General features: G+C 46.1%; 1 protein-coding gene across 1 annotated transcript in view; it reads right to left on the bottom strand.

The window, feature by feature from the left end:
- ALKAL2 (ALK and LTK ligand 2) overlaps window positions 1-16,802 on the bottom strand; it is a 281,678-nt gene that overhangs the window by 40,877 nt on the left and 223,999 nt on the right. The gene's annotated exons all lie outside the window — the stretch shown is intronic.

The following is a 16,802-nucleotide window of genomic DNA, read 5'->3' as shown; positions in this document are numbered from 1 at the left end:
TGATGTGCGTACTTTTATCCAAGATCCTAAAAACGTCCCGGCGATTAGACATTTATTGGCATACATTTTGGAACAAATCAGCAATTCCCTGAGCATCTCTTCGAACGCACAGATGGTCCTATCTAACGACGATGTCCACAAACTACTTGTCATGATCTTTTACTATTTGCTTAAAGTTCACACTTATCTTGTTTGGCGCAACACCAACACTTATGTGTTCATAGGAGATCCTATAAATCGTCCTGTAATCAGCCGGTTTCTTGTGGAGATTATAGAGCAAATCAGGCAGCTTCCTGAACACCTGATAAATTTGCCTGAATAAAAATAGTTTTTCCTTTCTTAAAAGTAATTACAGGCAAAAATTGAGCACATTGCAGTTCCAGAAAGTGAGCAGAGTCAACGACATGTGGAGAGACACCGATGGCGGTGCCTAATGTATTGGTACATAATCTATGCCTGTTCAGCATCCATTATCGTTTTTCTGTTTATATTGATCCATGCTGTCTACTTTAATGGTTCCAAAAGGGAAGAAGTCCAGTTAATGCTTCCCACTCCAGTCACTTTTGCAGAACTAGACACTGTAAGAAGGCCAAGGCCTTATGTGATTTTTCCTACTCCAGAAGCACATGTGGAGGTACCTTGGCAGGTGACACGAGCCCCCAGGAATCCCTTTGAAGGGAGGTCTGTGTTTGATTTACTCCATGATCATTATGTAAGGAATCATTTGCCAAAGAAGAGACCTAAGAGAAGTGCAAGGGAGGATGATTATGAATTAAATGATTATTTAGACAGTACAGCACATTTGGGGAACAACATGTGTTATCGGCACATGAAGGCAGTGGGAAAAAGACCTTCTAAGGAGGATTGCTATGTATGTGCACTCCTGCCTTACGCTATGGGAAAGTCTAAGATATTCATAGCTATTGAAATAGATGTTCAAACATCTCATTGCTTAACTCACCTTGCACTCTGTCATACAAGAGGTCAATTCCAGGGTCGAACGGCATCTTTGGTACGGGTGACAGAATGGTCAGCCCCAGATGAAGATGATATGTTCAAGATTTGAAGACAAGAGAAAGAGCACACACCAGAAATCATATGATAAGATAGGAACAACCTTGCAAGAAGGGAGTTGGAATCAGATGGGAAATAAACAGGAAGCTCAACTGCCAAGGGACAACTGATTAAGAAGTTTGAATCTGCATGGAAAGAGGCCAGATGCGAATCTGGGGAACAGTACTTTCTACAGATGGCTGAGAAGAAGGCATAGTTGTATGCAGGGCTGTGGCAGGAACTGGTCATCACAAGCCAGTTATTGAACAAGTGGAAAATGGATGCAAACCTCTCTGGCCGAGGCTTGCAAAGCTTCTGACATGGGCCAAAGACAAAGGAGGCCCATTGCAGATAGTGCCTTTGGCTAGTGCAGAGCTATGCTTCAGAAACAATGGCACGAGAAAGGTTGGTGAGAATCAAGAGTGCAGACAAATCTTTGATGTACCAGGAATGAAGGATGGGACAGTGGTGATAATGGAGGCATTTGATGCTATTGCATATGAACATAAATTGTTCAGCAAGACTGCTTCAGTTTTTACTGTTACCTTTATGCCTTGGATCCAGCCGATGGCAAATACCAAATGGTTACAGATAACCAGATGGGAGCTTCTGCAGATGATCAACACCAACGTAAAGGGATTCAATGCTATCAAGGAGGAGCTAAGAACCATACGCCTGATGACTCTTCAGAACAGATATGTCCTGGATATGATTACAGCTATGGATGGAGGTGTGTGTGACAAAATCGGAGAATCATGTTGCACATTCATACCTTCTCACGATGACGAGAATGGCACCTTGACAGAGGCCATAACGATGCTGACAAACCTAAACGTCAAAATGGAAGACGAAGTGGAAGGTACTGCTGTTGACAGCTGATTTGCGTACATTTTCTCATGGGTTCCACTATTGATGCCGAACATTTTCAAGTTCCTTGGAGCCCTCTTGGTGTTGATCATGTTTAGGTTCTGTGTGATCAGGATTATAATCACACAATGCAAGAAGACTGCGAAGAAAGCAGTAGGAATGAAGATCATGATTGATGTCAAATCAGGATTCGAACTAAAAGAGCTGACAAATGAAGAAATCAGAAACTATGTAAAGGCCACTATTCATGCACCTGAAAGAACAAAGTTCCTGTATCCGAAGAACCACAATAGGTATGTGGGAAGATGGACCTACTGCAGTCCCAATGGACAATGCAGTCTTATGACCTGGAGTATTGACGAGCATGTGAAATCAGCAGGATACCTGAAAGGAGTTATAAAGATATGGGGCCTCATTACAACTTCAGCGCTAGCCGCACTGGTAAAACCGGCAGGCTGCCACCGGAGTTGGGATTTTTTCCGGCACCTGGCTCCACGGATACACCAGGGATTATGACCCTGGTGTTCCTGGAAGTCAGGCACCGAAAAAATGTAAAGCCCCATTCCATTTTGAGTCCCAGAGGACTCAATGGGAATGACGGAAGCACCGGCACCGTTTATAACAGTGCCAGTGCTTCCCGGAAAGTCTGCGGGTGGGTGCCGTCCCGCCCACCAGGTCACACATGGCAGACGGGACGGCAGCTGCCCAAAGACTCAGAGTGTGCCGGTCTGGTAACAAGGTTACCGGTAGGCTTACCGGCACCATTGTTACGGGACCGGCATGCTCGTAATGAGGCCCATGGACTCCAAAGAAGCACTTCTTTAGATGAGGATGTCTTGATGTGAAGATTGATGAAAGAGTAGTCGATGAATCGCCCAGAGGGGGGAGTGTAGAGGAAGAGTCAAATACCCCTACCAGAAGCTCCGCCCCTATGTTGCATATATGTTGGGAGCCAAAAATTTCAACCCGTGCAGTACCAGTGAGATTGCCTCTACCGCAAAGAATTCTGGAAACAAGTTATCCATTGAGAAAACCCTATATGCATTCATGAAGAATTGAGGGTCTTCTAGACAGAGTCCCGGAAGAAGTGTGAAAATGGATGAGAACGAGGATTTGTGACGTCATGCGGAGCAGAACTGATGCACCCTGGAGAAATACAAAGGACGAAAGAACATAAACATTCTGTAAGATCGGAAGAGTAGGTGTCGAATTTAAGCAACATTTCGGGATCGAAATGAAAATGCTCATGCAAAGAAACACTGGAGAAAATGCAAAGTCATTTTACACTTGTACAGATGCTGTAACGCAAGTAGATTAAATAATCCTGAGACTGGCTATGTAGTGACTAGATTGCAGCAATGCACCAATGTATATACATAGGAATATATAGAATCTGGATGTTCCACGATGCACTTTAGCAAGACTTGAACCCCATGAAGGGAAAGGGCTTGAGAGTGGCGCAGTTGGAAAATAGCTAATGGTGAGGGAGAATTCAAGAAAGGCTGGCTGGCCCAGCACCAAGAATCGAGGCCACAGTGAGCGTGGTTGTCTGTCAAGAAGCTACATGAACGTGCGAAAGAAACAAACTTCAGTTTGATGTAGGATGAAAAAACACTGAAGGAGCCAAGAGTTCATCATTTATTAGTATTATATGCAACGAAGAGCTAGAAAACGTGGTCTCCAGTCACATGGTCAGATGAAAATAGACTTTGGGTCAAGCTACACCGAAACTAGAAGCTAAGACCATGCCACACTCCTTTTTCTTATCAGGCACAGAGACCTTCTGCAAGGCAAGTTCAAAGCTTAATTGAATGGCAGACGGCAAGAGTGATGATAGATATTGGGCTTATTGGGTGGGGAGTCATGACCAGGCCGACCCTCCCAGCCCCTGGGGTAACTAGCAAGTGGAATATTCCAGAAGGGTACAAGTGTGCCAACCAATTGTAGAGGACCACGTATCAGAGAGCCCTATAGTTTGTGTAGCCAATGAATCATTGTGTATTTTGTGACAATGAAGATGACTTGCACTAGAGGAGGGCTTAGTTGCCAACCTGATTTTAGAGACCCAATCACAACCCCTGTCAGTATGGAACGAATACTTAGATGTTCCCTGTAAGCCTATGACATCCCCAAGTAGGTTTTTTTAGTTTGCCACGTAGTTTGACGTCAATGATGACGAATATTTGCTGTAAAAGTAATGTTTTTATGTGATGCATTGAGATCGTACTGTGCGACGTCCGTTGATGTCTGTTGTAACTCCCTGTTTTAGATAATTGCAAATAAAACAGTACTACGTTTTAGCAACTTCCTGAGTCGGTTTGATTATTGATGTATGAGTAAGTTCTGCATCCCCATCTATCTCTAAGTATTGCTACCTTGTCTTAAAGGGCCACAGATCCCGTGGCTCAGAGGGATGGTCGCTAAGACCTTTTGGCAGTAAGCCACCTCATCATGGCGCATTCCTGAGGGGCTGCGTGGCGACCCATGGAAATCGACGCCTAAAACCACACATGGGCAAACATAGAAGAGGTCGACAGGAACCACCTTTGGAGGAAATTACTGTCCGCTTCCCATGTGATGCCTAGCATACCGGCTGGCAGAGTGGCAAGTTGTGGGAGAGTCAGTGTCTGAGGATCTTCAGCGAACCTTGGAGTGTAAGTATAGACTCAGCTATATGGCAAATGGGGGGAAGAAATGTCTGCTTAATGTTTTGTGCTGCGGTTTTCTGTTTTGTGTAAGGATTACCCATTCTTTAGGCGGTCAGTTTGGGCAGTCAGCTTAGACAGGCAGCTTATCTTGCGGGGGAAAAAACTTTGAAAAAAAACAATAATGATTTCCCTGTTAGTTGGGCAATTTCGCTTGGTTTATGGATGAATATATATGGTTTACATATGTATAGGTGTTAGTGGGCGAAGCTAGCTCATTTCCCGGAAGGTGGTTTCCTGATTTATCTCTCTGAGATGTATTCCTATGAGGCAACGCTATAGAAGAGGGACCGAATTACTTAATGGTTTACCATGTTAGTTAGGCAGGAAGACAGACGTGTATGTGTTATGTCATGTTTGTCGCTTTGTTTGGGTAGTTAATAAACGGACATATATGCTGAAGGGTCAGGCATCGAGAATTCTTTCTCTAGGGTATTGGTGACATCACCAGTGAGGTTTTTAATAGGACTTGAGGTTCACTAGAAGTGTTGGATTTCAGTGGTTAGACTGTTGATTGAGTTCGAGAACTAGTGTTGGGTCATTGGGGCGGAGCTTGGGAAGCATACAAGTGGAGTTGTCATTTGAGCCTTCAGGGCAAAGGACCGCAGTGGGGCAGTGCGTGGAGAATCCCTACAGTGATGGTGGTGAGCCGGGAGGCTAAGGGAAAGATGTAATTGCACTGTTATGATCTGAATAAATGGTATTTGAGAGACAGTATTGAGATTGTTAATTGCAAAATTGCTAGGCAACACTGTATGTGCTGAAATCCTGATTTGAGGTCAAGTAAGTATTGTATGAGTGTTGCATAGGATGACGAAATGAGGGATACAAATTCTCTAACACTTATCCAAGTACCTCCTGCAACACCAAATTATAGTTTTTTTGATGGATTTACCACGGCAGAATACCCGTGCAGCAAATCTACCAATAGTCAGATGAAAAGTGGCAGATTCATCGCCAGCTTGTTGCTGGAGGTAAATCCTCCACTTTACCTCCAAAAATCATCAGATTTACCATTTGGTAATTCCCCAGTGGTAAATCCACTAAAACTCCACATGAAAAAATGGGGAATTACCACCACTTGTTATTCTGCGGTAACTCTACAGGACCAAGTGCCGGTAACAGTAATTTAGTTTGGGGGTATTTCAGCAGATTTACAACCAGAGTACCGCCAAACTGGTAATTATGTCTTTTCCGATTGATCTAACAGAAAAAACTAGCATACTAGGCCTGAAGGCATTTCTCCTAGTGCAAGTGCATGAAGTATTACAGTCGCGACCAAGCTATGGAGGGGGGAACAAGAAAGGGGGTGGGAAGAAGGGAAATGTGGTATGAGAATAGAAGCAATTTATAATGAACATGTGTCCCATTTTAGTGTTTCTAAAATACACACCTTCTGCATGAATGTAAGAAATATGTTCTTATGCAAACAGGTCGTAGCAAGCTTTTTGAAGCACTGCAAGTGTGAAAATGGTGCAGAATGCCTCCTGTGCCACATAGTCAGAATACCATAGAAGGCCTCACATTCAGAATGCTCCTGTCTGCGTATGTATTTTGGAACATCAAGCAAATCCTTGTGGGTGGTGGCAGTTTGTGGAAAGTGGGGGGTTGTGCAGGAAGTGGGGGGAGGGACTTCCAAGGCATTCCACTTTTGCATGGGTTATCCCATGAAAAATACACAGTCTCGATATGATTCGAACATTGCCTCTAGTGGTCATGGACGGATACCATGGAGGTATACAGAATATTTGCAAACATTGCACTGGTGCAAAAATGTATTTAAACAATTATGAAATTACAGAAAACTTGCACTTGGCAATTGGCATTAAGGCAAAGACTGGCCTAGTGCAAAAAATAATTTCCTAGCATTTTTGCACCAGCGTAGTCCTTTGCCTTGATGCAAAAATGCAACAAAAGAATATGTTGTTGCACTAGGGCAATTTCTGTCCCAGTGCTAATTGCACTTGTGTATGGTTTCGGTAATATCACCGGATTTACAAAAGCTTTTTTTCAATGCAAAAGTCCCTTTGAAAAACACTTTGTTAATCAGGCCCGTATAGTCTGCCATTACATTGCTCACCAGAACCAAGGCTCGATTCCAAAAAAAAGAAAAGTGGGGGACTGACGTATGCAGTGGGGAGTGACGTTACAGGCAGTGTACGTACATTGAAAGAAATTCACACATTTCATTTTATGATGTCTTTCCCATATCAAGAAGGTTCACAAGATAGACAATAAGCTCTTTCCAAGAGAACAATGTTTTCTTAAAACATTGCTTTCTAAATCGAAAAGGTGTGTGCCTTTTGTGTTACAATGGGTTTCATTACAGCCTTTCCGGACTGGCACATTCTAACCCGCGATGGCAGAAACACTGTCACTGCAAAGTGACCCCCACGGAGCAACCGAACGCGGTTGCACCGTGACCGCAAACAGCGGGACAAGTCGCCGGACGTCCATAAATTACCGTGACAACCGCACTTGTAATACCACCACAGCGGACCAGGCGTTAAACAGTGCCAGCAAAAGGCCCCAGGTGTCCAAAGCCAGCACAGCTGCACATCCTTGACCACTGTGAATGCACAACAGGACCACACCCACACCAAACACCCCAAACACCCCTCCCAACCCAACCATGCTGGCAAACAGGCCACAGGTGTAAAAGATTAGCCCAGCTGCACACCATTGGCCACTGGGAATCTACAAAAGGACCACCCCCATACCCAACCCATCTCCCAACACAACCCTACTGGTGTAGCAGCAATTGGGCCAGGAACCTGCAAGCAGCTATTGAGGATGGAGCAGCACTGGGGCAGTGGAGGAGGCTTAGATGCAGGAGGCAAATGAGGGACCTGGTGGCCATCTCAAACATCAATGTGCAGCTGGTACCACCCCGCAGGCAGCCACCAATACCTTGCATCAGGGTTTGCCATGGAACCTGACCTCAAGCCAAATCTGCACCTTGTGCCGGCTTGACAGGGAGACCAATATATCAATAGTCACCCTCATCAATGACGACATCTGCAGCATGCTAAACATCCGGACTGCAATTCCACCCTTTCTGAAGGTAGTGTCGGTACTGCACTTCCTTGTAACCGGCACATACTGGCACACTGTTTGTGAGCTGCATGGGCTGTCACAACCCTGTTTTCGAGGATAATATTCAAGGTACTGGATACGCTGCTATGCCATGTGGCAGACCACATTGCCCTACCCCGAACCACTGCACAGGTCAATGCCACCAAAGTGGCATTCCATGCCCTTGCCGGCATGCACAATTGCATTGGTGCACAAGATTGCAGCCATCTGGAGTTGGTTGCCAGACATGCAAATGAGGCAGTGTATAGAAATCGTAAACTATTCCACTCCCTCAATGTGCAAATGGTCTGCGATGCAGAACAATTCATCACCCATTGCTGTGTACGTTTTCCGGGATTGACACATGACTCAATGGTGTTGGGTGAGTAGAATGACCAATGCATGACCTCTGTGTAGTGGGGGGGGGAATAGACACTCATCAGAGTGCTCCTGGCTGTTGGGTGAGTAGAATGACCAATGCACGACCTCTGTGTAGTGGAGGGGGTAATAGACATGCACCAGAGTGCTCCTGGCTGTTAGGTGAGTAGAATGACCAATGCATGACCTCTTTGTAGTGGGGGGCAATAGACACTTACCAGAGTGCTCCTGGCTGTTGGATGAGTAGAAAGACCAATGCATGACCTTTGCGTAGTGGGGGAGGGGGCAATAGACACTCACAAGAGAGCTCCTGGCTGTTGGGTGAGTAGAATGACCAATGCATGACCTGTGTGTAGTGGGGGCAGTAGACACTCACCAGAGTGCTCCTGGCTGTTGGGTGAGTAGAATGACCAATGCATAACCTCTGTGTAGTGAGGGCGGGGGGGTTTCAATAGACACTCACCTGAGTTCACCCAGCTTACCGCTGCAATAGGTCCATGACAGTTTGCCATGACACAGGAATCTATTCAGTTTGACGTGTTGACGGTGGCAGTGATTACATGGCAACTCTGCATGGCAGGGGTGCAGCACTCACCACAGATGTGCAGGTTGCCAGCTGCAGCCATGGCAGCCACTGTAATGGGCCATCCTAATGTGTTTTCTGGACCTGTTACACTTGTGGTGGTCTACTTACATGCAAGTGTCTGGTTACATGAATTGATGTGTGCTGCATTTTCATGTGGGTGTGTATGGGCCATACTTGGGGACTGGGCATCTGAATGCCTTTGCCCTGTATTCTGTGTGGCGGGGCCACGGGAGTAATGGGTGTGGTCGGGGTGATGAGGACTGTGATATGAGCATTTCTGTGCGTTGATGGTGGAGGGGGGCTTGATTCAGCTTCTTATTTGTGCACCTTCTGTACTCACCAGCCTCGCCAAGTGTCCCAGCTCCTGCTTCCGCGCACCGACTTCCTTGATGCCCTCGAGATGCAGCACACTGCTGCACTTGTCATCCCATGGGAGCAGCTTTAGGGGTGAGTGTGGTCCGCCACCTGTTGCAATGCATTTACGCCTGTGGGCTGCCAGAAGGTTCCGCACCATTAGGCTGAGGTCACCCCAACGTTTGTGGCAGTCCTTGATGCTACGGGCTGTGACACTCACAGCTGTCACCTTCTGGGCAGCCTCAGCCCATATGGCCTTGCGCCTCTGCTGCGTGCTGTGCCGCTGGTCAGTTGAGAATAGCTCCCCTGCATTTTCCACAATATGGTCCACCAGCCTGGTGAGTTCAGCTTCACTTAAGTATGGCTTGTGCATGCGGTTTTGGGGTATCCTTGCAGCCATGTCCCTGTGTGTATTGGCCCACTCAATGATGCTGGATGGCTTCTGGTACAGGGGGATTGCAGTGGATTGTGATTTTTGTAATGGCCGCTGGTCTCTTTCCGGTTCCAGCGATCACGTTATTTCCAGTTCCGGTGTTACCGGCTCCACGTACGCAGTGCCGGTATGTCCGGCATGCACGTGGCGGAGGCGGATGCACCACCATGATTTGTGGTGGTACATCTGTCTCGGCCGGTGTTACCGTGATGGCGGTGGCACCGGTTTCACGCATAAGTGATGCGCGCGGCCACCAAGCTATAATCCTACCTTGTTTCCGGTACAACGTGGTGCGGACACGGTAGGACCGCCATCACAGTAACACTGAATTTTTACCGCCGGACCCGTAATGAGGCCCAATGTGTACAAAAATTGGCCTGCATAGTAGCAAGTCAATAGGCGTGTTTCTGTAAATTCTATTTAAAGATTTGTGTGGCCTCAAGGTTATGCTTGCCTCATAGCTGCGTGACCTGGGTCCAAATTACGGACACGGCTCTATTTTATAAAGTGGAGACAGTGTAGCACTGTAAAAAAATATATATATAATTGAAAAACAGACAGGGGGGACAACTTCCACACTCTGAAAATAGTGGGTGTGCACTGTTCAGCCGCGTGTTCCCTCGCATTGAGCACCGACCAGGACCAAGTCATTCATATTGCTTGGACTAGGGCCAACATTGCCACGATACAACAATGCAGTGAAAGAATTCATTTAACCCATGCACTAGGAATATTTTTTGACTGCTAATTGCAGTTGCACTGGTGCAAGATTTCTGTAACATTACCCCATGTGTTGTTGTTGTTGTTGTTGCTAATGGCACTTAAACGTATGCAAAGTTTTTGTAACATGGTCCCATGCCTTTCCTGAAGCCACAAGTAAGAATCCAAATGGCCAAAGTGCTACCAGTCAGTATACGAATACAAAGCAGGTGGCAGGGTGGGAAGTCAATGAGTCGGAACAGAAAAGATTAAGAAATTAAGAAGGGGCGGGGTTAGCAATAGAACAATATAATTAAAGGCAGACGAGTTGCTGATGCCTGCAATGCAGCTATTCACTGTCAACTAGGTAGAAAGTATCTTAATTAAGCTGAGGCGGCTATCACTTAATTGGGCTATCAGTTTGCTTAATTGACTTCACTTAGAGTCAATAACACAATATCATTGGCAGGTCCTGATTTATCATTCGTGAGCCAGAGGATATATAAGTCCAAGTAAGGGGAAAAAGTTTATCAATGAGTTCACAACTTTGTAATGAAAGGTTTGTATTTTGTTGCGTCAAGAATCCATCCATTGGGCACACAAACAAAATGCGGCATGCTGTGTCAATATTTCACAGAGGTGCCAAAGAAAAGAGGGGAGGCACATCTCACTTAATTTTCTGTAGCCCGTAAAATTGTAATTGAAAACAGCTGGTTGGAATGCTAGTAGCCAGAATGCTGGGACATTTTCTTTTCAAACGTGCTGAGAAACCTGAACTTGAAAGCCATGCTGGCTATGAGGGTGAATGATGGCAAACAGGAAATCAAATGACTTTACTCAGGGCCTGCCCTAGGAATTGCTGGGCCAAGTACAGCAAATGAATTGCAGGGCCCCTTAAATTGCATATGATGACATCACAGGAAGTGACATCACTCCAACGTGACCTCGGAAGGGTTGGAACTTGATGGGATTGGAACACATGGACAGCAATTTAAACCTAGATCTTAGCAGTAGGCACTTTTATGCAATGGCCATCATTGCTGCATGCATATTGATTTATGACACACCGGATATAAAGGTACTTTCTTGTCGTCCACTTTCCCCTTTACCACAAGGCACACAGACAATTGCTGTTTTATGGTGCGCTCCGTGCTATGCAAGATTCAATAACCTGGAATAACAGGGCACAGAAAAGAGTTTCACTCCTTCTCCTGTGTGGGGCAGTCCCTTGGCTGTCGCATGCCACTATGGTGACTGGCAGCTAAATGGGAACGAAGTTAATGATGACTCTGCAGAAGCAGGCAACTTGAGAAATCTGATAGTTGACTTGCAAAATGCACATCTCAAATGAAGGTAACCGCACAATACGTCCATTCTTAGAGAAACATGATCAGCCAAAAGAATATTGTTTTAGCTTCATAATCCACATGCTGACCAGAAAATTAGAAATACAAGAATGTAAAATAATAAAAGCCTGAAAAATCGTTTTTTTTTCAACCGTACTCTAATAACTTTGAGAATTACAGAAAAAGTTTAATACTTTCACTTGGATCAATATTACCTCTGCCACAAAGTGCTCTTGTGCATGGTGTTAAGAACATTTGTCAATTAATGCAAAGCAGTACCTTTTATGTATGTCAGTCAAAGGCATCTTGACTAACGTTTAAAGGGGAGCTTTCCCTCCTTTTGCATATGTCTGGGCATTTGGCACTGATGGGATCTCTATTGGCTGGGTAACAATCTGTGAGGGGTCTTTCAGGTGGGAGGGTGCCTCCCCCTCCCATCATTGCCAAATGTCTAAACATATGCAGAGGAAAGAGCACTCCGAACGGGGCTAAGAAGAAAGGAGTAATTGCGCTTCTGGCAGTCCTTTAACGACCTGCAGTAATTTCAGGTCATTAAAGGGCTGCCAGCACCCCTTTCCAGAATGCTCTGTGGACAGACCCAATTGGGCTGTGTCAAGAAGCCCAATTACAAGCGCACATTTCTTCCAACAAGCGGATAAATACCACAACAATCTACCTCTAAATATTATAAGGGACTCTGTGCAAATACAAGCCCAAATCTCTGGCACTGTACAGCACGTGATGATGTTACCATGTGTTCGACCCCTGTCCATGGCGCGGGTAAAACTTACAATTGTGTTACAGTCAGCCCACGTCGCCACAGCCAAGCCCGGCTAGCATCCACAATCCGAGCCAGACTACAGGCAGCACAGAGCTGCGGCTACTTGGCTCTGCAAGGGGGGGTACGGGGTGGGGAAGACACCAGCACTGGAGATTCTCTGAGGATGCCCCTTTTCTCCCTGGGAGAAAGAGTGTCAGCCTCTGCGCACTTGCCTAGTCCCGGCCCTGACTTTACTAACTCAACAAAGCCACCTATTTTAGAGCCTATTGTCTTGTCTCACTTGCCTCTGACTGGGGAAGCACTGCCAAAGGTAGAGAAGGCCATTGCTAATGTCGCTAGGCAGGTGGGAATCAGCCGGCTAGCAGGTCTCACACCAGGGGTCTCATTACTGAATATGCGTCCCCTGAGCAAATGGCATTTTGTTTTAAATTCGAGCTGCATGGTTCACCCATTTGTACTACGGAAATGCAAGCACCATGAAAATGAGGGCATCTGGTTGTATTCGGGCAGTAATCAGACCCTCTGCGTGTGGGCGGCGGCGACCCTCAAGTTGCACACTAAGAGCCCATGCGCAGGGGGAAAGAATGGCCACAAGCCCTACTATATTGTGGTGTGTTGCCCCTTTAAGAAAGAGAGTCATAAAAAGGTGATCTGCTGGCACGTGAGAGCCAGTGCAGCAGAACCCCAGGAAGTGGCAACTCGTGTCTGCGTGTTCTTGTGTAACTGCATGCTGTGTGATCACGGCCTTGTGTCTCAGCCTCCACTGGGTCCCCCCAGCGACGAGGCTGCCTCGTGCTGGGTGTCCCCAGCAGCTGTCTTCCCATCCGGTGATCTGGAATTTGCAGGGTGCTCCCTGCCGCTGGTGTGCTGTGTGACCACAGCTGTAGTGTTACACCCGGTGACCCCGGTGTCCGGTCGGACCCGCTCTGGTGGACGAGGAGCTGGCCGCCACACACATGGACCCTCTCCTTTGAATCTAGCTAGAGCCATTTGTCAGAATGCGAAACATGCTTCTCTGCCAATCATTGTGCTCACTAAAACCCATGCTGAAATTTCACATTGGATTAAAAATCAATAGAATGCTGTAAATGACCGTGCCCACAGGGATCGGGGTACTGTTGGGATCAGTGTTGAGTTGCATAACACGCGTTACAACATCGCAAACCTGCACATATCATTTTAAAGCCATTGAATGTCTTCATTTTGACAGAAATCAGGCCATAAGCTAAAATAAATAATGATGAAGCGCATAGAAGTTTATTGATGGGCAAGAATATGCTGTTTTTTCAATTAGGATGGGAAGTAATAATAATATTATGACTATGGTGTTAACAGGTAGAGCTGTCGATGGCTCCTGTAGTATGTGTTTGTGCCAGATTTGGAAAAGTCAATTGCTCCAATGGCCTGGAAAAAATGTTCTTTTATGATGAGTGAAAGGTTTTCTGCAGTTAATGAACCCCAATAGGAAGAATCATTACGTTTAACCAATGGCATGCTGGAAATTGACAGGGCCGGCAGAAAATGTCTCCGAGCATGCAAGCCTTTTACAAAAGTGATCAGAGTGATCTTCAACAGCAATTGGGAACTCTAGCCTTCGCCGTACAGCAAACCACAGCTGCTAGATTTGGAGAGGGCAATGGCACAATCATTTTTAATTCTGCTTGTGTTGCCCTAACATTTGCCGCTTTTTGATGACCCCAGAACCAATTTAGAGGTACGCTGCGATGCCTTGCGACTGGCAGCAGAGGGGCTACTATGCTTCCGACTTTTGCATGCTAGATCACCTGGCACTCCCTGCATTCTGAGACTGTGTTTCCCAGGATGTGGCATTGTTCACACCGGACTTGCCAGCATTGCTCAAAGAACCAGGGACATTGATGACATATCCCTCTTTGGAACATATCCATCACAGACAGTTAAATATGTGTTATAACTTCCCTCAAATGTAACGCCTCATGGTCTGTGTTAGGGAGTTTTACTAAAGCCCACCTGTGGTAGGACTGTAGAAGACTCACTCTTAGGAGCACAGGGCTCCAACTTTTAGGTTTATACTGAGCTACCCTAAAGGTTTGGTAGCAATGGACGAGCAGCCAGACTTAGGCCCTCATTACAACCTTGGCGGAGGACCATGGTGCTATTAGCACCATGGTCCATGCCGCTAAGGTTGCAATTCCGCCATGGTGGATGGCGGAATTACCGCCCCATTCCAAGGTGAGTGGGGCGGTAATTCCCCATTCACCAATGTCCCCTTCCCCATTCCCATTTTCGCCCCATAGGGCATAATGGGAATGGGGAAAGGCGATAATTACGGCACCGTAAATTACGGTGCCGTAATTATCGCCAAGGTCCCTTTGCGGCATGGCTTTTAACGGCTGCAAAAAGCAGCCGTTAAAAGCCATCCCGCAAAGGGAACCTTGTAATCAGGCGTTAAGGGTCGGCGCCGTTTACGGCGCCGTAAACCCCTTAACGCCTGAGTCGGAATGAGGGCCTTAGTCTAGAAGGTAGAAGGGCTGTAGGTATGTACACAGACCTCAGGCCACATTTATAGCCAAGAACACACCAACACAGTTTTATAAAAAATATTGTTTTTATAAACACTAAAGCAACTAAGAGTATTAGAATTACAGGTAAGTAAACTTATTCCGATTTATACACAGTAAGACTTGTGGTAAGCATTACTCAGTTCAAAAGTAAACTCTTAGATTATATATAGGTAAGTAGTTGGAGTAACATTCAATTTTAGCAAATAATTTATTATAACCAGCATTTAGAGTAAACAACACGGATACTGGTAAGTACTTTTAGGCAACCTATACTTTCGAAAGTCCAACTCTATCTGGAGTCTAAAAGTGAACAGGGCCCCTGAGCAGAAGAACAAATGATCAAAATAGCAGGTTTCTTCTATGTTGCAAGTAGGTAAAATGTTTGGTTAAAAAGTGGTTCTGGGAGGTCAGGCAGATCTTCTGTAGGATTGTAGACAAAAGACCCAGTGTCCTTAGGTCTGGTAGAACACAGTTGGGTTGTCCACCCCAATGTGTCTCTGAAAGCTCAGGAGGAGTCTGATTTAACACAGCAAGCACCCAGGTGTCATCAGAGGGTCCCCAGGGGAGGTGATAGCAGCTCCTGTTTGGATTCTTGGCCTGGAGGCTGAAGAAGGAACTTTTGATGGGAGCAGACTGTTAGCTTCTTGTGATGGGACGCCCAGCAGCCGATCTTCACAATACTGGCTCGTTGGGACTTGACACAGGCTTTGGTTCAGCAACTGTTGTCACACAACAGGATTCTCTTTGTTTCTCGGTCCCCAACTTGGAAGGGGAGACGTCTCAGAGGATGAAAGAGTCACTGTAGGTCCAGCAGGATGCCTTCAAATTTCCAGCTGAAATCCCGCTTCAGGAGATGATGCACAGCACATTGGTACAGGTTCCAGGGTATTGGGTAATTGCAGCCCAGGACAGTCGCAGCTCTCCGAGGGATGGCTCAAAATGCAGGTTGTCTCGGGACTGGCTAGGCCCACCAGTCTAGGGCAGAAAGTCGTCCGGCCTGGATCGTCCCTGTCGATCAGAAGAGGAGGTTGCAACAGCAGCGGTCACTCAACAGTCACTGGCAGTCACTGGAGGTGGCTGCAGACATCCTCCCTCTGATTCTTCATTCCATGGGTGACTGTCTTGTTCTGCTCCAGGCCTTTATGCAGGAACCCAACCAATCAGCAGTCATGTGGTGGCTGTCCCAAGGGGACTGTCATCCTCCCAGTCAGAACTGGATTCAAGCAGAAATAGTGGAGGACAAAGACCTGCAGAGTTTCAGTGTACTCCCAACTTCCTGTCCTTCTTGACATGCTGAGGTCCTCGAGCGGGCTTCCCAATGGGAGCCCGACAAAGACAAAAGAGTGAGTGGGACTGCCCCACCCCAGACAGCAGAAGAAGGCTGAAGAAAGGACAAGTCATCAAGAGTTGGCACCATTTTAGTACAATGGTGATCCATCTGTCCCTTACCGTAGCTGCAAAAGCAACCTGCCTGTAAATTTCACAAAAAATCTGTAGATAAAATTCACTGCCACCAGCCACTCAGATGAAGTTGTCACTGTAATTAGAAAGTTACAAGAGAAGTGGAAAAAAGGATACATTGTGTCCCCTGAGCACTCCACAAAAGGTGGGGTGTGCCGATTTCACAAAGTAAATGTAAAGTAGGCTAAAGAAATATCCCACTATCCATGGAAACAGTAGTTATCACAAGGAAAATACAAAGGGCAGCTCAAAGAGCTCCCAGCAACAGTGCACAGAAAGTGTTGCATGCTGCAATAATACATTGCACATGATTTAAAAAGTGGAGGAAAGCCTTACTCCACAAATATACAACTAAAAGGGTTTAAAAAGGAACTGATCAAAAATCCAAGAGTCCATCAGAAAGTGCTGGGGGACTCACAAGTGGGGAGAATTATGCCAAAAAAATGAAATTTTACCTAACAGTCTGTGGCACAGAAGAAGAGAAAGTGGTTTTTGTTTTTGGGGCACATCCAGTTCCCTTA

Source organism: Ambystoma mexicanum, chromosome 4p (genome assembly GCF_040938575.1).
Source record: "Ambystoma mexicanum isolate Mex_15411 chromosome 4p, UKY_AmexF1_1, whole genome shotgun sequence".
In the NCBI taxonomy this organism is placed as follows: domain Eukaryota; kingdom Metazoa; phylum Chordata; class Amphibia; order Caudata; family Ambystomatidae; genus Ambystoma; species Ambystoma mexicanum.
This window is presented reverse-complemented; position numbering and strand designations above follow the sequence as displayed.